General features: G+C 49.5%; 1 protein-coding gene across 1 annotated transcript in view; it reads right to left on the bottom strand.

The window, feature by feature from the left end:
* The window catches only part of TRERF1 (transcriptional regulating factor 1), a 213,099-nt gene that overhangs the window by 54,863 nt on the left and 142,731 nt on the right, over window positions 1-15,505 (bottom strand). The window contains exon 4 of the mRNA XM_006776439.2: window positions 9,755-9,869. The gene's annotated coding sequence lies outside the window, so the exon portion shown is untranslated. The remainder of the gene's footprint in view (window positions 1-9,754; window positions 9,870-15,505) is intronic.

Genomic DNA, 15,505 nt, shown 5'->3' on the forward strand with positions numbered 1-15,505 from the left:
CAGTTATTAACAATGAACTACAACGTTTGCTCATGACTGATCACTATAATCGTGTTGCATTCATTTCCCTTACATGCCTTACGAGCAGGCGCACCATTTCTCTCCACTAATACTAGCAGCGAATATTTTAGCAGCCGATTGCCACGTCATTAGCCTTGGACTGACTTGTTTGGTGTGCACAACAGGAAATATTTCCCTTTCGGAGAACAAGAAAAATAGGTTTATTTGCATTATGCTTATTAATTTGTGCAGTTATTCAGTGTCTGGTAAGTTACTGTTCAAGAAAAAATATTAATTTTTATTAAAATGTTCTATTATTTTATGTTAACAATTACTCATATATTTCAGCCCTTTGTATTCAGCATGTCTCTACCGAAGGTTTTTTGTGGCCCGCATAAACTTAAACCTTGTTTATCTGGCCCATGCTAGCCTTTGGATTTGACATGCTTGCTCTCGCATATAGCCATGAACTTGGAATTATGAAAAAGAAACTGATGTGTTTTATTCCAAAAAACCCTCTAGGCATCAAGGGCTGAGCTCCAGCTATCTGGAACATGGTTTTTTTTTTTACTCTTTAGGAACTTTCACTGGAGATAAACCATGTGGTAGGCACCGTCCTCACAAAAGTACCGAGATCACCGGTTCTGGAGTCAGAAGATGAGAGTTCAAATTTCAAGCTTCCACCAGCAAAGTGATCCAATCTTTTTTTCTGAGCCTCAGTTGTGACATTTGTCAGAGGGGAATAAGACTACCTACTGGCCCAGGTGTTTGGAGAAGATTAAACAAGAGACTGCACGGGACCAGCGTGGCACTCAGGGAGGACGCAGAGGCTCACCCCCCGGGCGGGGCTCCGGTGGTTTGGTTGGACTTGGGATCAGTGTGGATCCGGCTCAGTGACTCAGTTGTGATTGAATCCGTTTGGTTATTTGTTTCCTGGGCAACCTTCAGCCCTCCCTTTATTTCAATGAGCAGAACGGTGCTTGGGGGCAGGGACGGTAGAAGTGGACACAGGAAGGAAGAGAGGAAAACCTCAGTCGTCTGGGCCCGTTGGGGCAGGACCAACAACCTCTTGCCCCACCCCCTGAAAGCACTGCTGCATCAGGGGACACTGGCTGTCTCCATGACGAAGACCCAGCGGCATCAGGGACAGACAGCAGTGCACTTTGCACATTGCTCACTAGGCAGAGCGACGCCAGGAGTGCGGGTGCCCGTGTGGCTTGCCCATTGTTGGAGGAGGTTTCTGGGGCAGGTCAGCCTCTGCAAGAGAGGCCCACGGTTCTCCAGGGGCCCGTGCAATTCAGGGGGTGCCCACGAGGAACTGTGAGTGTGGCCCGGCTTGGGCCAAGTTGTCCAGCGTGATGACTGGTACTGAAGAAGCCGTTCTGCTCTCTGGGGCCCAGCTCTCCAGCAGTTCAAGACCCCAGGAGAGGAAAAGAGAAGTCATCATTCGGTGGCCATCTAAAGCTTAAGCATCTTGTGGTTATCATGAAAGAAGAACATTTAAAGGGGGGCGTCCCGGCTCCCTGGCAAGAGTCATTTCATTCCCTCCCTGACACCAGATAAGGAGACAGTCTACTTCCTTTCCTGTGTCGAGGGGGCCCCCAGCTCTCAGATTCCAGGAAACTGGCAGCGACTCTGTCCACATCTGCCTCTCTGCCTGCTGGAAAACACACACAAACGGCCTCCTTTAAGGAACTTGGGACCCCCGTCAGGCAAGGCTGTCCCAGGGAAGCAGGCTGGGGGCCCACATCTGCTACCTGACCTGATGGGCAAATGAGAGCCCTCTTGGTTGGAAGCTCCTAACCCCCTCAGAGCTCATGTCAGCCTCACAGACACTGGAGAAGAAAAAAACGAGGCCACCCTAACCCCTAGCAGTGGGGGACACGCCCATGCCCACGCCCACTGGCCGTAGTGCCGTTTGGGGCTAAGCTATGGAAGCTGCGACGGGGGAAGAGTTCTCCAAAGGATCACCGGAGCTGGTGAGAAGAAGGCGGATGGACGGAGCCGAGAGGCGGAGGCCAGAGAACCCCCAGAAACCACAAAGCCACTGCCACTCACATGAGGCCGGAGCCTCTCCGTGGCCTGAGTGTTCTCCAAAAATACAAGGAAGAAGGCGTCCCAGAGGGCAAAGGAGCAAATGCTATTTATTTCCATCCTATCGATGACACTGTCACAGCCAGCTCTGAATAGCTCTCGTTCTGTACTTGTTCCCCCCCCTCCCCCCCATTCGTGGTCCCCTGGACCTAAACCGACCTCCCTGTCCCCCCACTGTGTGCACACGGGTCATCTCCCTTCATGGGACACTCACAGGAAATGTAAACATTCTCCGATGGGGCTCTTTCAAGCCCACTTCCCCTGCCCTCCGCCCCGCCCCCACCAGTGGCTGTGCACTCAGGAAATGCAAACCCAATAGAGAGATAACCCCGACCAAACAGAAAGGGAGACCGGTCCTGTGACCTTGTTGGGCAAATGACTTCCCCTCCCTACACCTCAGACTCAGCTTCTGCAGGACGAGGGGCTCGGACCCGGGGGACCCCCAAGGAGGTCCCTCTGGCTCTGACCTGCGAAGGCTCAGCTGGAGGAACCTCCCCAGACCCTGCCTGTCTCAGGGACACCCCACAATTCTGAGCCAGGAGCTGGGACAGGACAGTTTTCCACCACTGACCCCTGACCCCAGGAAGCCCAGCCTTGTGAAGGGAGAGCGCGGGGAGTCAGGACTCCTGGATTTCAGTCCCAGCTCTGCCGTCTTTTGGAAAAGGGAACGAGTGAGTGGAAGAGCCTATCAGAGCACCTTAAGCTCCAGCTCGAGTGCTTTAATATTTTTATATATTTAGAAAATATACACGATGAGTATAATAAAGGTTTAAAAAATATCTTTTAGAAGGGAGACCACCCAACGGTGAGGAGCTAATGGTCAATCTCCAAGCAGCATGTAAACACTTAGATGATAACCGATTCCATCAGCTTTTAAAAAAAATATATTTTATTGATTTTTACAGAGAGGAAGGGAGAGGGATAGAGAGTTAGAAACATCGATGAGAGAGAAACATCGATCAGCTGCCTCCTGCATACCCCCTACCGGGGATGTGCCTGCAACCCAGGTACATGCCCTTGACCGGAATCGAACCTGGGACCCTTCAGTCCGCAGGCCGACGCTCTACCCACTGAGCCAAACCAGTCAGGGCAATTCCATCAGCTTTTACATGGACGTGCAAGCATGAGTCCTTTGCCCGGGAGCCCCCTGTCTCAATACTCCCCAACTCCTCAGATAGCCCGGCATCATGTCCTAATTTCCTGGCTCTGGGAAAGTTCACATCTGACTTCAGGACAATCCCTTGTTTCGATGTGCAGGACCCGGCCAACCACGTGGGGGCGTCACCGATAATCTACCAGTTGAGCTCCTCATGGGCAAGGCCAGTTCGATGGAGTAAGTACTCAATCCTGGCTCACAGCTCTGAGTCATGAGCGTGGAGGCGGGACAGGAAGCAGGAGGCATCGTAGGGAGAGAGCCTGGTAACAGACTGGGGTTTGCAGGCGGGGTGGGCCGGGCCCCCCAGCTGGGTCCAGAACATCCCGGACATCACCTTGGGAGCCTCCCCCGAAGGCCAGCACGGTCAGCGCTCAGGCTCCCAGAAACCCTCCTCTTTTGGGACACCTGAGCAACCCTGGGGAAAGGAAGCTAATTGGTTGCCTCCAGATACTTTTTTGGTATCACAGCCTGAATGTTTCTTAAAGAAAGTTCCCAACCCCTGTTTTACAAAAGTGAGTTGGTGGCCTGGAATGAACGGAAGCATCTGTTAAGAAGCCAAATGCAAATCCATTCAAGACCACCACATTCTTGGGCCATGTGGTCAAAAACACCGGGGAAACACAGCCCAACATTGGCTGTAGGACTCCTCCGGGCTTCTGATCTGCTCATGGGGGTGGCTGTCCACCGGGGCACAGGGGTCCTCTGTGGGGCTGGACGACCCCAGCGAGTCTCACCGGCTCAGGAGGAGGCCGGTCTCTACGCCTCGGTTCACACCACTTCTCCACCCAGAAGGTGCCAGGTTCCTCTTCAGCTGCCTCATCCCACCTGCCCCGTCGGGCCAGCTCTAATCTCCCCCCAACCGCCTTCCCCTGACCATCCGAGGGTACGGTGCTATCCCTGTGGACACACACTCTGAATACCTGACGCCTAATCGTATGAAGATGGTTGATCATTTGTGCACTTTTTGGTCAGAAAGTCTTTTTTAAATTAATGGAGTTTATTTTTTTAGAGCAGTTTTAGGGCCACGGCCACCCTGTGTGTTTTTTATACCGCTTACCCACTGTACACAGCCAGTGCTACAAACAGCCGGCGCTGAGGAACGTTGTTGCTTGATAGCTATCAAATGAGGAAGTGATGCAAACCTGAGCAGCACAAAGCCACTTGTTAGAAGGGAGTGTGTGAAGGGAAGTGCCACATCGGGATGAAGGAAGAATGAAGTCAAGTGGACAGTGAAGACCCCTCCCCCCACCGCTAGACAGGTGCCCAGCAGAGCGGCTGTGCCGTACCTTGATCCGGGGGCTCCACAGGGCAACGCCCTAGTGAATGAGGCGCCAGCCCCCTCATGGCTCCGTGACAGAGGGTCCTGAAGGGAGGCCGAGGTGCTGGGCGCCCCATTTCTAGAACCCGTGCCAACTCGGCTAGACCGGTGTGTTCTGTTTCCCCTCATATTGTTTTTAAAAACAGCTTGAAGAACAGGACAGTGAGGCTGGGAATCTCACACTGACCACATCTCACCCACCAGCTCTGTCGACGGGAAAGCGCAGCGGAACAAGAGCAGGGCCCGCAGGCATCTGTCCTCAGTCACAACAACGTCACACCGCGGACTGGGCGCCGTCCATGCTCCAAGCTCTGGGCCTTGTCCCCGTTACCGATGAAGACACTGAAGCTCAGAGAGACTAAGCTAGTGAGTGGCAGAGCGAGGCTCAAACTCGGCTTTTCTCTCTGCTTCCAGGCCCCCGAAGTCTCATCTCAGTTCCCTGAGGCCGCCCCTCGGACCATGAGACTGAAATCCAATAGCAGGAAGGACGGGGACACAGGAAAGAAGAAGGGGAGAGTAGCACAAGGACCGGAAGAAGCTGGGGCCCAGGGGGAGGTGCACACGGGACTGGCTGTGGGTCCAGGAGGGCGTCCAGAGCGGGAATGAAGCAGGAAAGTGCTGGTGACCGCCAGAGAAATGAGCCGCAAAATATGCAGAAGCCATTTCCTCTCCCAAGGAAGATAAACAATAGATTCATAAACAAATTTCACAAAGCTGTCCAACTATTTAATGCGTTCTGGTAGGAACTCGTATCCTTTGTGAGCAAAAAGTGAGTCTCCTAAAATGTGGTCAGTAATGATTCGGGGGAAAGGAGATAGGAAAGGGACACTCCTTCCCAGCCTGGCACCTGCGGCCAGTGACAGGTGCTCTCTGCGCCTGGGTTTGCTCTCCCGTGAACAAGGAATAGTCGTTTCTGCCCCCCAGGGCCACGCTGGAGAGAGGAATAAAAAAGATACACTTTTCGGCCAGATACCCTACTTGACCTTCCCAATGGACGCAAATAAAACGCTGGGTAACATTTAAAATATAAAACTGTACACACATTGCTGAGCTGGCACAAATGGAAGGATTCTTCAAAGACCAAAAACAAACCGAAAGCAGGAGCCCTGGGAGGCCATCCTGAAGCAAAGCTGGCTCTTGTCCTGAGGTTCCTAGACATTCAAGTTTCCCAGGGGAGCTGCTCCCCGCCGTGAATGAGACAAAGCACAACACGGAGGGAGCTGCAAGGAAAGCTGGCATTGGGCCGGGAGGGCCTGGGGAAGTCTTCAGTGAAAATGTGCACCGAAAGCCAAACTTCACAGTTTTGCAGTTTGAATTCAGGCCACTTCTGTAGCCAGAAAAGCCACGGGTAAAAAATCAAAGTGATTTTTGGTGGGTGGTGCCCCTAGATCAGTGGTCGGCAAACTGCGGCTCTTTGGCCCCTTGAGTGTGACTCTTCCACAAAATACCACGTGCGGGCGCGCACGTACAGTGTGATTGAAACTTCGTGGCTCATGCGCAGAAGTTGGTATTTTGTGGAAGAGCCGGTATTCTGTGGAAGAGCCACACTCAAGGGGCCAAAGAGCCGCCCGCATGTGGCTCACGAGCCGCAGTTTGCCAACCACTGCCCTAGATGACTAGCAGAAGTTAATGCAAATCCTCTCTGGAAAAGTCAGTGTCAACCTGGACCTCAAAGAATTCTCAAAGATAAAGTTGCAATGAAATGAGCAGCTCACAGAGACGACGGAAGACAGCGAGGAGGCAGGCACAACAGCGCACAATCAGGCCTGTAGAGATGGCAGACTCCGGAATTACCCGACATGGACTCCTACAATTTTCCAACAGCTACTTCAATATGTTAGAGAAATAGAGAAAGAAGTGTGCAATACGAACAAGAAATAAGAGAGCAGAAAATCACCAAGCAGATTTGAAAAATAATGGACCAGAACTTCTAGAAATAAAAAAAAAGGAGCTGAAAGGAAAAAATTCAATGGATGAATTAAATAGCATTTGAGACACAGAATAAATTCGTCAAATGGAAGACAAGTTTGAAGAAATTATTCAGAGTTTACAGAAAGACAGAGATTTAAAATATGAAATAAAGGGTAAGAGGCATAGGGAATAGAATGAGAAGGTCTACCATACGTCTAACTGGAGTTCCAGAAGGAGGTATTAGAAAGACGTGATATTCAAAGAAATGAAGGGTAAGAATGTTTCCAGAATCATTGGAAGATACCCATCTTCAGCTCTAGTAATCCCAACGAACACCAAGCAGAATAAAGACAGAGGAATTTACTCCTCCTTACTCCACAGGGAAGCTCCAGAACACCACAGAAAACAACCGTCTCTTGAACAAAACCAGAGAGAAACCCAGGTCAGATACAAAGGAACAGCAATCAGGCGGATGGCCAGTTTCTCAGCAGCAGCATTCAGAGCCAGGGCAGTGGACTAACGGCTTCAGTGACGTAAGAGAATATCCAGGAAAGCTACCTTTCAGAACCGAGAGCAAAATAAGGCATTTCAAGCCAACAAAAACAAAAAAACCCAAGCCAGACCAAAAGAAAAAAAAGCGAGACTTTACTACCACAGCGTCTCACTAAAGCAGTGACGGCGAACCTTTTGAGCTCGGCGTGTCAGCATTTTGAAAAACCCTAACTTAACTCTGGTGCCATGTCACATATAGAAATTTTTTGATCTTTGCAACCATAGTGAAACAAAGATTTATAGTTTTGATATTTATTTTATATATTTAAATGCCATTTAACAAAGAAAAATCAACCAAAAAAAATGAGTTCGCGTGTCATAGGTTCGCCATCACTGCATTAAAAGACGATGCTAATAGATTTATATTAGGAGGAAGGAACATGATCTCGGACTCATGAAAGAATGGTGACAAAAGTATGAAACAATGATGTCTCACTTGTAGGTGAAAACAGGGTAGAATAAAATCCCGGGCTAATAACTCTGTACACACTGGGAGAGGCAGTGGCTAGGAGTGAACCATTTACGGTTCTTGCATTGTTTGCGAGGAAGGTAAAGACACCAATTAATTTTAGACTTTGTCACGTACGCCTGTTAAAATAGATGGGTAGCCACGGAAAGAATAGATACAGAGCATATAACTTCCAAATAAGAAGATAAGGTGGGGTGGGTGGAGGGCAAACGGAGGGGAGTAAGAGGACACCTGCAATCATGTCAACATTGAAATTTTTTTAAAATGATAGAATCTCTAAAAAAACTCACTCTCATTTCGGAAAATGCAAAACACACTTAAATATACATGTCCAGACAGATGAATACTTACTGCATTTTTTAAATGGAAAATAAATGAGTACATGATTCTGGGGGAAAAGAATAGAATAAGAGGTGAAAATATCTCAAGCAAAAAGAAAAATCAGAAAACATGGAAAGTATGTAAAGATGGTAGAAATGACTCCCAATTCACCAATAAGATATATACTGAGTCTAAACATCTGTGCACCAAATTGCCTTAAAATACATAAAGCACAATTTTCAGAACTGCGAGGAGAAATTGACAAATCCAGTGAGAGATTTTCAACACGTTTCCCTTAATAATTGATAAATTAATCAGACGAAATCAGAAAGGAACACATTATAGATGAGCTGAACAGTACAGTGAACTAACTTAGATGCTCATATCTAGAAAAATATATTCCATAATTACAGAATACTCATGCTTTCCATTCATAAAACATTTAAGAAAAAAAATTGGAAAGAGACAAAATATAAAAAAGGAACACACAGAAGTGGCTTAAAGCTTACTTCAAACTCTCTCGAAGGATCCTATTTTGTCTTAAAAAAAGACAGAGGCGTTGTCTTGCTCACTCATGCATCTAGAGTCTAGCACAGTGACGGTCACAGAGGAAGCTCAACGGGCACAGTAAGTCCGCACGTAACGTCATTGACAGGTTCTTCGACCTCAAGTGAAACGAAGTAAAACGAAACCGATTTTGCCAGAGGCGAGTTAATATAAACAAGAGTTAAGTTACTACAGCATCTCAGCAAGATTATACTGGAAAGGTGTTAAAGGAAGTGACGTTATTCGAGGACCAGCTGTACCCATGACTAGTGAGTGAAGGGCTCTCTCTGAAGAGCAGCCAGGGTTAAGTGAGCAACCGCAGGTAATGAAATCCTTCCCCACACAGAGGACAAGGTGAGTGGCGTCAGCCTCTGGGGAGAATTTATACAAAAAAGGGAAGCAGAGCCAGGACAGCCATCTTCAAACCGGAAGAGGGAGTCCTGTGGAAGGGTGTCTGAAAGCTGGTCTTTGTGGTCCACATGGCAGAGCAGAGATGGAGAACGTACGGAGAGAAAGAATTTGTCCCAGTGTGCTCTCTCTTCCACCGTCAAGGCTTGTGTCACACTCCCTCTTTCTCCTAAGTTCCAAAGGCCCTTCTCCTACTTCTGTAACTTTCTAAATAAACTTTCCCTTATCATTAAAAAAAGAAAAGGAAAAAGAAATTGTCCCAATATTAGGAAGAACTTTCGAACAATTCACTGTTCATCATTGGCTGGGCATTGGCCTGGCTGATCCTCTAAGGCCCCTCACAGCCTTGCGTGGGACAGGAGTTTCTGTCCAGAACGTTCTAGGAGGCCCAGACCACAGACTGACCGTCCTTCCAATGCCATCCTATTCCAGAGATCCCTTCACCCCAAATTCCCTGGATCCCCAGTCCCTAAAAGACCTGCCAAGATCCCAGTTCAGGAGGTAGGGGAGGAATAATGAGAGCTTCAGTCCCTGGAAACTCAATTCAGGGTCCTGCCTGCTCACCATTGGCCCCTCCATTAACCAAAATGAGCACATTCTGTCGAATTAGGCTGACACCCACTTCCTTTCTCTTGTTTGTTTGTTTTAAAATATATTTTTATTGGTTTCAGAGAGGAAGGGAGAGGGGGAGAGAGCTAGAAACACCAATGATGAGACAGAATCATTGATCAGCTGTCTCCTGCATGCCCCCTACAGGGGATCGAGCCACAAACCTGGCATGTGTCCAGACTAGAAATCGAACTATGACCTCCTGGTTCATTGGTCGATGCTCAACCACTGAGCCACACTGGCCGGGCATGACACCCACAAGTCCCTGGAGACTCATTTTTCCCCACAGATGGGGAAAGATGACAAAAGTGCATAGAATAAGTTACGACGGACATTCCTACACCTTCCGGGAGAAGGGACGCAAGCTCACCTCGCCCTCCGCAGCAGATGGTCGAGTTGGGGGCCTGGCTCTGGGGGCTCCTCCTGCAGCTGGCCGGTCATGCTGCTCTCATGCTGCTGGGCAGGTGGGAAGAGGAGACCTGGTTCTGTGGGGAAAAGAGGAGGAGAGGTCACGTCTTCATCGCCTGCTCCCAGCTTTCCATCGCCAGCCCCAGCGGTCACTACCCAGACGCCCTGGGACTTCCCGAGGATGGCCTCGCCACTCTCGGGTCACGGGGCACAGACAGGCCTACGCTGGACAATGTTTCCCACGCCCTCCATGTGCCAGGCAGGGCTCTAAGGATGAGGCTATGAAGATGAACCACACACAGTCCCTACTCTCAAGAAGCTGTCTAGCAAGACTAGTTTTCATTGCAGTATAATGCGGCAAGTGCTGCGATTTCCCCAAATTCACTCCACAGCCCACCGTCCCTCAGGGGAGGAGGGCAGAGGCAGCTTACAAGTCGGCAGCACAGGGCTTCTCAAACTACTGTATTTGTGATGAAGGACCAGTTGTCTTTAAGTTCCAACTCATCACAAATGAATACTTTTAAATAATTTTTTTTATAAAAATATATTTTATTGATTTTTTACAGAGAAAAAGGGAGAGGGATAGAGTGTTAGAAACATCGATGAGAGAGAAACATTGATCAGCTGCCTCCTGCACACCCGCTACTGGGGATGTGCCCAAAACCAAGGTACATGCCCTTGACCGGAATCAAACCTGGGGTCCTTCAGTCTTCAGGCTGACACTCTATCCACTGAGTCAAACCAGCTAGGGCAAAATGAATACTTTTATAAAACACTAGAGGCCTGGTGCACAAATTTGTGCATGGATGAGGTCTTGCAGACCCTGCCCCCCATCGGGGGGAGGGGAGACAATCCGGGGTGGGGCCAGCTGGTGGGGAGAGGCTGTGGAAGGTTGGCTGGCTGGCCCTGCCCCCTGGTCAAACTCCCAGTCCAACTCGATATCGAGGGGACAATTTTCATATTAGCCTTTTATTATATAGGATAATGAAAATGAACTACGAGATAAACAAAATGAAAAATATTCAAAGTACAAGCCTACTTTTTAATTGTTCGATTCAATGAATGACTCTGTAGTATCTGTACTTTATTATGGACCCGTGACGTTTGCAGGCCAGCGCCATGCCACGAACCACAGTTGCGTAGCATCACTAGAATAAGAGTTTATAGAGTGCAACTTCTCCTGAGCTGTGTGGCTGACCTTGGTTCACAGAGCGTGGCTGGAAAGAAAAATGTCAAACTCGCCCTGTGGACTAGCCGTCAGAGAGTTCGGCGAGTCTCTCCGGGAAGAAGAGCTGCGGCAGGGACTTTGGGAGAGTGTGTGCTTGGGGTGATGGACAGAGGCAGTGGGTCCAGGGAACACGAGCAGGAAGCCCACGGGCCCTGGTCACAGTGGTGCCTGCAGCCCTGTCCTGCTCCATCCGGGACTTCCAACCCTCTGTGACAAGCCCGGCCTGAAAGCAGATCATTTCCAAAGTGTCAGGGCAGCTGCTGGTGCTCGTACCTCCTATTTAATGCTATAAAAATACATATTTTTTTTTAACTTGAGAAATCCTTTGTCTGTGACAGCCAGTTCCAAAAAAAGCCTGTGAGTGCCTGTTGCCTTAATACTTAAGGAAGTGATTACAAGTCATTTTCACCCATTTGAATGTTTAAGAGAAAGTACTCCTCTAAGCTCTCAGCTTTTAAGTAGTTCTTATTTTAAGCTTTATAAGGAAATAACTCTGCCGAAGAAAAATTCTTTTCAAAGTCCTTTTTTTAAAAAATGCAAACACACACACACACTCTCACTCCCGGCTTCAAATGCTAAATCATCTGCAATTTGGGAGTTTGTTGCTCATGAAATTCAGGCGATAAGCACATCATAAGCATTCCTACAGCGACAGAATGCTTTTGAAGCCCTGTCTGTGATGTTACAAAGATTGTATATGATTATCTCTGAATGTTGGCCAAGAGAAGGTTATGGAAATAACTATTTATGTACAAATAAGTCAATATAGTAACTGGCAACCTGAATAGCAGACCACGACATGGTGGGAAGCAGTAATGCAGTTCCCTGCGCGCCCATGAATAACTGTGCTGTCCGTACTGGCAGCCTGGGAAAGTAGCTCTCCAAGGTCCCCCACAGCAGCTCCTGTCCTTGGATCTAATCTCAAGGGTGAGTGTTAAGCTTCGTCACCTTGTATTGGCCATCTGTTGTATGCCAGGTGCTGCGCTAGGCCGTAGGGGTCTCAAGATGCCCCAAAGAGACATAGAAACAGGTCATTACGGCCCCCCACCCCTGCTAAGAAGAGTCTTTGGGCTGGAGTTAAGGAAAAGGATTGGAAGGTAACGAGCTCAATCCACCTATCCAACCAACCGCTCGTCCATGCCATGTTGACTGAGAGGCTAGTACGTACCAGGCAAGTACAAGGCGCTGGGCGTACAACCGTCAAGACCAATGCGGCCACTGCCTTCGTGGAGCTTATAGTCTAGTGGGGGAAACGAACATTTACAGATTAAAGAGGACTGGAACTACAATAGTGATCTGCCCTAAAAAAAAAAGGCTACTGCTATAGTAACACATGACAGATCAAGCACAGAAAAGGGCTAGTGGTCTTTCCTAAGGAATCAGTCTTTAATCTAAGCCCCAAGAATAAGTGAGTGAAACAAAATAGGGAGGGCAGCAGAGAACCTGGGCAAAGGTCCTGAGACCAGAAGCACGGTCCGTGCCAGCCCTGAAAGGAGGTTTAATAGGATCAGGTAGGTTCTGGACCTTAGACCACGTTTCCATCACCGTTGTCTTCAGGGCAAGCATTAACGACATGCGGGTTCTTTAAGAAGTGCTTAGGACGATGCCAGGAAAATGAGGTGCCTATCTGCTCAATTCCCCTCGTCCTAGGCTGGCATCTGCTTTAGAACAAGTGCTGGGACCCATCGATGTTCTCGTCAACAGCAGGAACTTGGCTAAACCCACTGGGCCCGTGGTAAACGGGTGGTCAGTGCGGACCTAAGGCTGACCGTGAGTGTGGGTTTGGGGATGCGGGCGAGCATCCTATCATTAAGCTCATTGCGGGAGACGCCTCAGGATGGCTGTGACTCAATAGGTCATACAGTTTGATGCACAGAACATTAAACCTGGGCTCAAATCTGGCCCCCCTCACTGGCCATTCTTCTGTAGGATGGGGCTAGCAGGGCCCTCCCTGTATGGCCCCCGGCCCGCAGCAAGCACGTCGGACCCACATGGAGCTCACTGCCCGGATCCCAGGAGGCCTTGCACATGGGGCCGCATCACTATCACCTCACGCCAGTGGTGGGGACAGCCATGCCTCGCCCTGGACTGGAATGTCAGCAGAAATCCATGAAATGATTTCCCATCCAGTCAGGGGCTGCAGGGCAGCTTTGCAAGGGCACAGGGGGCAGCCTCACTGACCAGGGGGCCTGGAGATTCACCATTTCTTGGTGTGTGTGTGTGCCCTTAAGGGTCCCCAACTCTGCAGCAGCGCTGTCCCTACCGAGTCACACCTCAGTGTTCCCAGGTTCAATCTCCCCAGAGGAATCCCAATGCCACCCCTGGGGACTTATGGGTAGTTCCCCCAGGAGCCAGCCTGGCAGCCAGCAGAGTCCTAGTTCTGGCTCCATCAGGAATGACAGGGGTTCCCTTGGACAAATAGCCGAGTCCCAGATGACAGAGGAGATGTAACAGCTACATACAGGCCCGGCGTATATGACTTCATAGACAGTTACAAGCCCTGCTAGGGCATCAGCAATGTCTGATAAAAAACAACCACCCAGGGCTATATTTTTATTGGAGAGAGAGAGAGAGAGAGGAAGAGAGGGAGAGAGAGAGAGAGAGAGAGAGAGAGAGAAACATTGATGAGAGAAACACTGATCAATCGCTTTCCGTACACGCCCTGACTGGGAATCGAACCCAAAACCTAGGTATGTGCCCTGACCAGGAATCGAACCTGGAACCTTTTTGGTGTACAGGACGACACTCTAACCCCCTGAGCCACCCGGACGAGGCAATGTCTGCTTTTTCTCACCACTGGGTCCATGGGCTAGCAGAGCAGCCCGCAGACCTGACTGCACAGAGTTAAGACAATCCTCAGGTGAGGAAACTGAGGCCCGCTGCCTTATCCAGGGCCACAAACCCAAGTGGTGGGGCTGCAGGACAAACATCTTACTTATCTCTTTCCCACAGGACCATCGAGGACACAGCCCCGGAAGGACCCACAGCCGGTAAGCCACCAGGGAAGGCCAGAGTCTCCCCACTGCCCCACACTGCTGTCCGGGCCCCAGTTTCCCTTCTGCACACTGGTGGCGACCTAGGCTGCCTTCCACACCACACTGCTTGTCCGAGTTTAGGGGGAAGTGAAGATTTGGGAGTCTTGGGGAGGGGAACAATCAATATCCAGAAAGGAACACTCCACATGGGTATTGAGGGGCCCAAACCAAAGAGGAAGGGTTCTCCGCAGCCACAGGGCAGTTTTAATGAAAAGAATAGCTCACAGGTCACCAGGCGGAGGCGAGGCGAGGGCAGAGTCAGGGGAGGGAGGGGATGTGAGACGTAAACCGTGGAGCTCCTAAGATGGGGAGCAGGACCAAATGAAGTGTGAAGCATTCCCCATGCCACCCACAGTCCATTAGAAGTTGGCACGGACTGTTAACAGCAGGAAAAGGAGGAGGGAGAAGAGAAGGAAAACCAGGAGGAGGGGGAGGACCGGGAGCTGGAGGAGGAGGAGTTACATCTGTAGATTTAATCCAAGAACACCAAGCAACCGTGGGGGGAGTAAACAATGCAAGGAGGAATCTGAGACGGCAGTCCCTCGGGGGCCAGCCATTCTGTCCCACGAGTCCTCCTATGTAGGGGGACTTTATAGATGTGGGGGAAACTCCCATCTCATCTCCAGTTCTTTAGAAGAGGAGATTCCTGCCCAGACGATTCAGAGATATGAGCAGATCACTTAGGCCTTTTTGCAGCTGAGTACTCCAGAGCACAGAAGCCGGGCCATTCACGTCAGTATCAGAGCAGCCCACACTTGTGAGCCTATCAGATGGGCTCATTGTAGGCTGACAGAGGATGGCAGGCCACCATCCATTCTGCAACTTCTTCTGGCCTCATCCCTTTGCTCAAGAGCTCCAACCAGCTGGTCTTCCAGGTCTTCACACACACTAAGCTCTTTCCTACCCCAGGGCCTTTGCACATGCTGGTCCCTTGGACTAGGATGCTCTTTTCCTAGCTCCCCTGTCATTAATGTCAGCTTTCAGGTGATAGCATCAGTGAGATTTATTTGGCCCTCCAGAAATGTAAGTACTTATCACAGTTGCAATTAATTAACTATGTGCTAAACAAGTTGGTGTCCCAAGCCCTACTATGACATGGGCAATGTCTGATTTTTTTCCCCCCATTACTGTCCCATGTGCTAGCACACCAAATCTCTCTCTCTCTCCCTCTCTCTCTCTCTCCCCCCCCATTACTGTCCCATGTGCTAGCACAGCATCTCTCTCTCTCTCTCTCTCTCTCTCCCACTTTTTTGAATTATTTTACGCAGGCCCTGAAATTTAAAACTTTTGGATCAAAAGCCTATCCTATCTAATAAAAGACAAAAATGGTAATTAGTGGATGACCGCTACCCTTCCCATTGGCTAATCAGGGAGATATGCAAATTAACTGCCAGCCAAGATTAACTGCGGCCGGCAGCCAGGCAGCTGACGCCAACAGGGAGGCTTGCTT

The sequence above is a fragment of the Myotis davidii genome, unplaced genomic scaffold (assembly GCF_000327345.1).
Source record: "Myotis davidii unplaced genomic scaffold, ASM32734v1 scaffold167, whole genome shotgun sequence".
Taxonomy (NCBI): Eukaryota; Metazoa; Chordata; class Mammalia; order Chiroptera; family Vespertilionidae; genus Myotis; species Myotis davidii.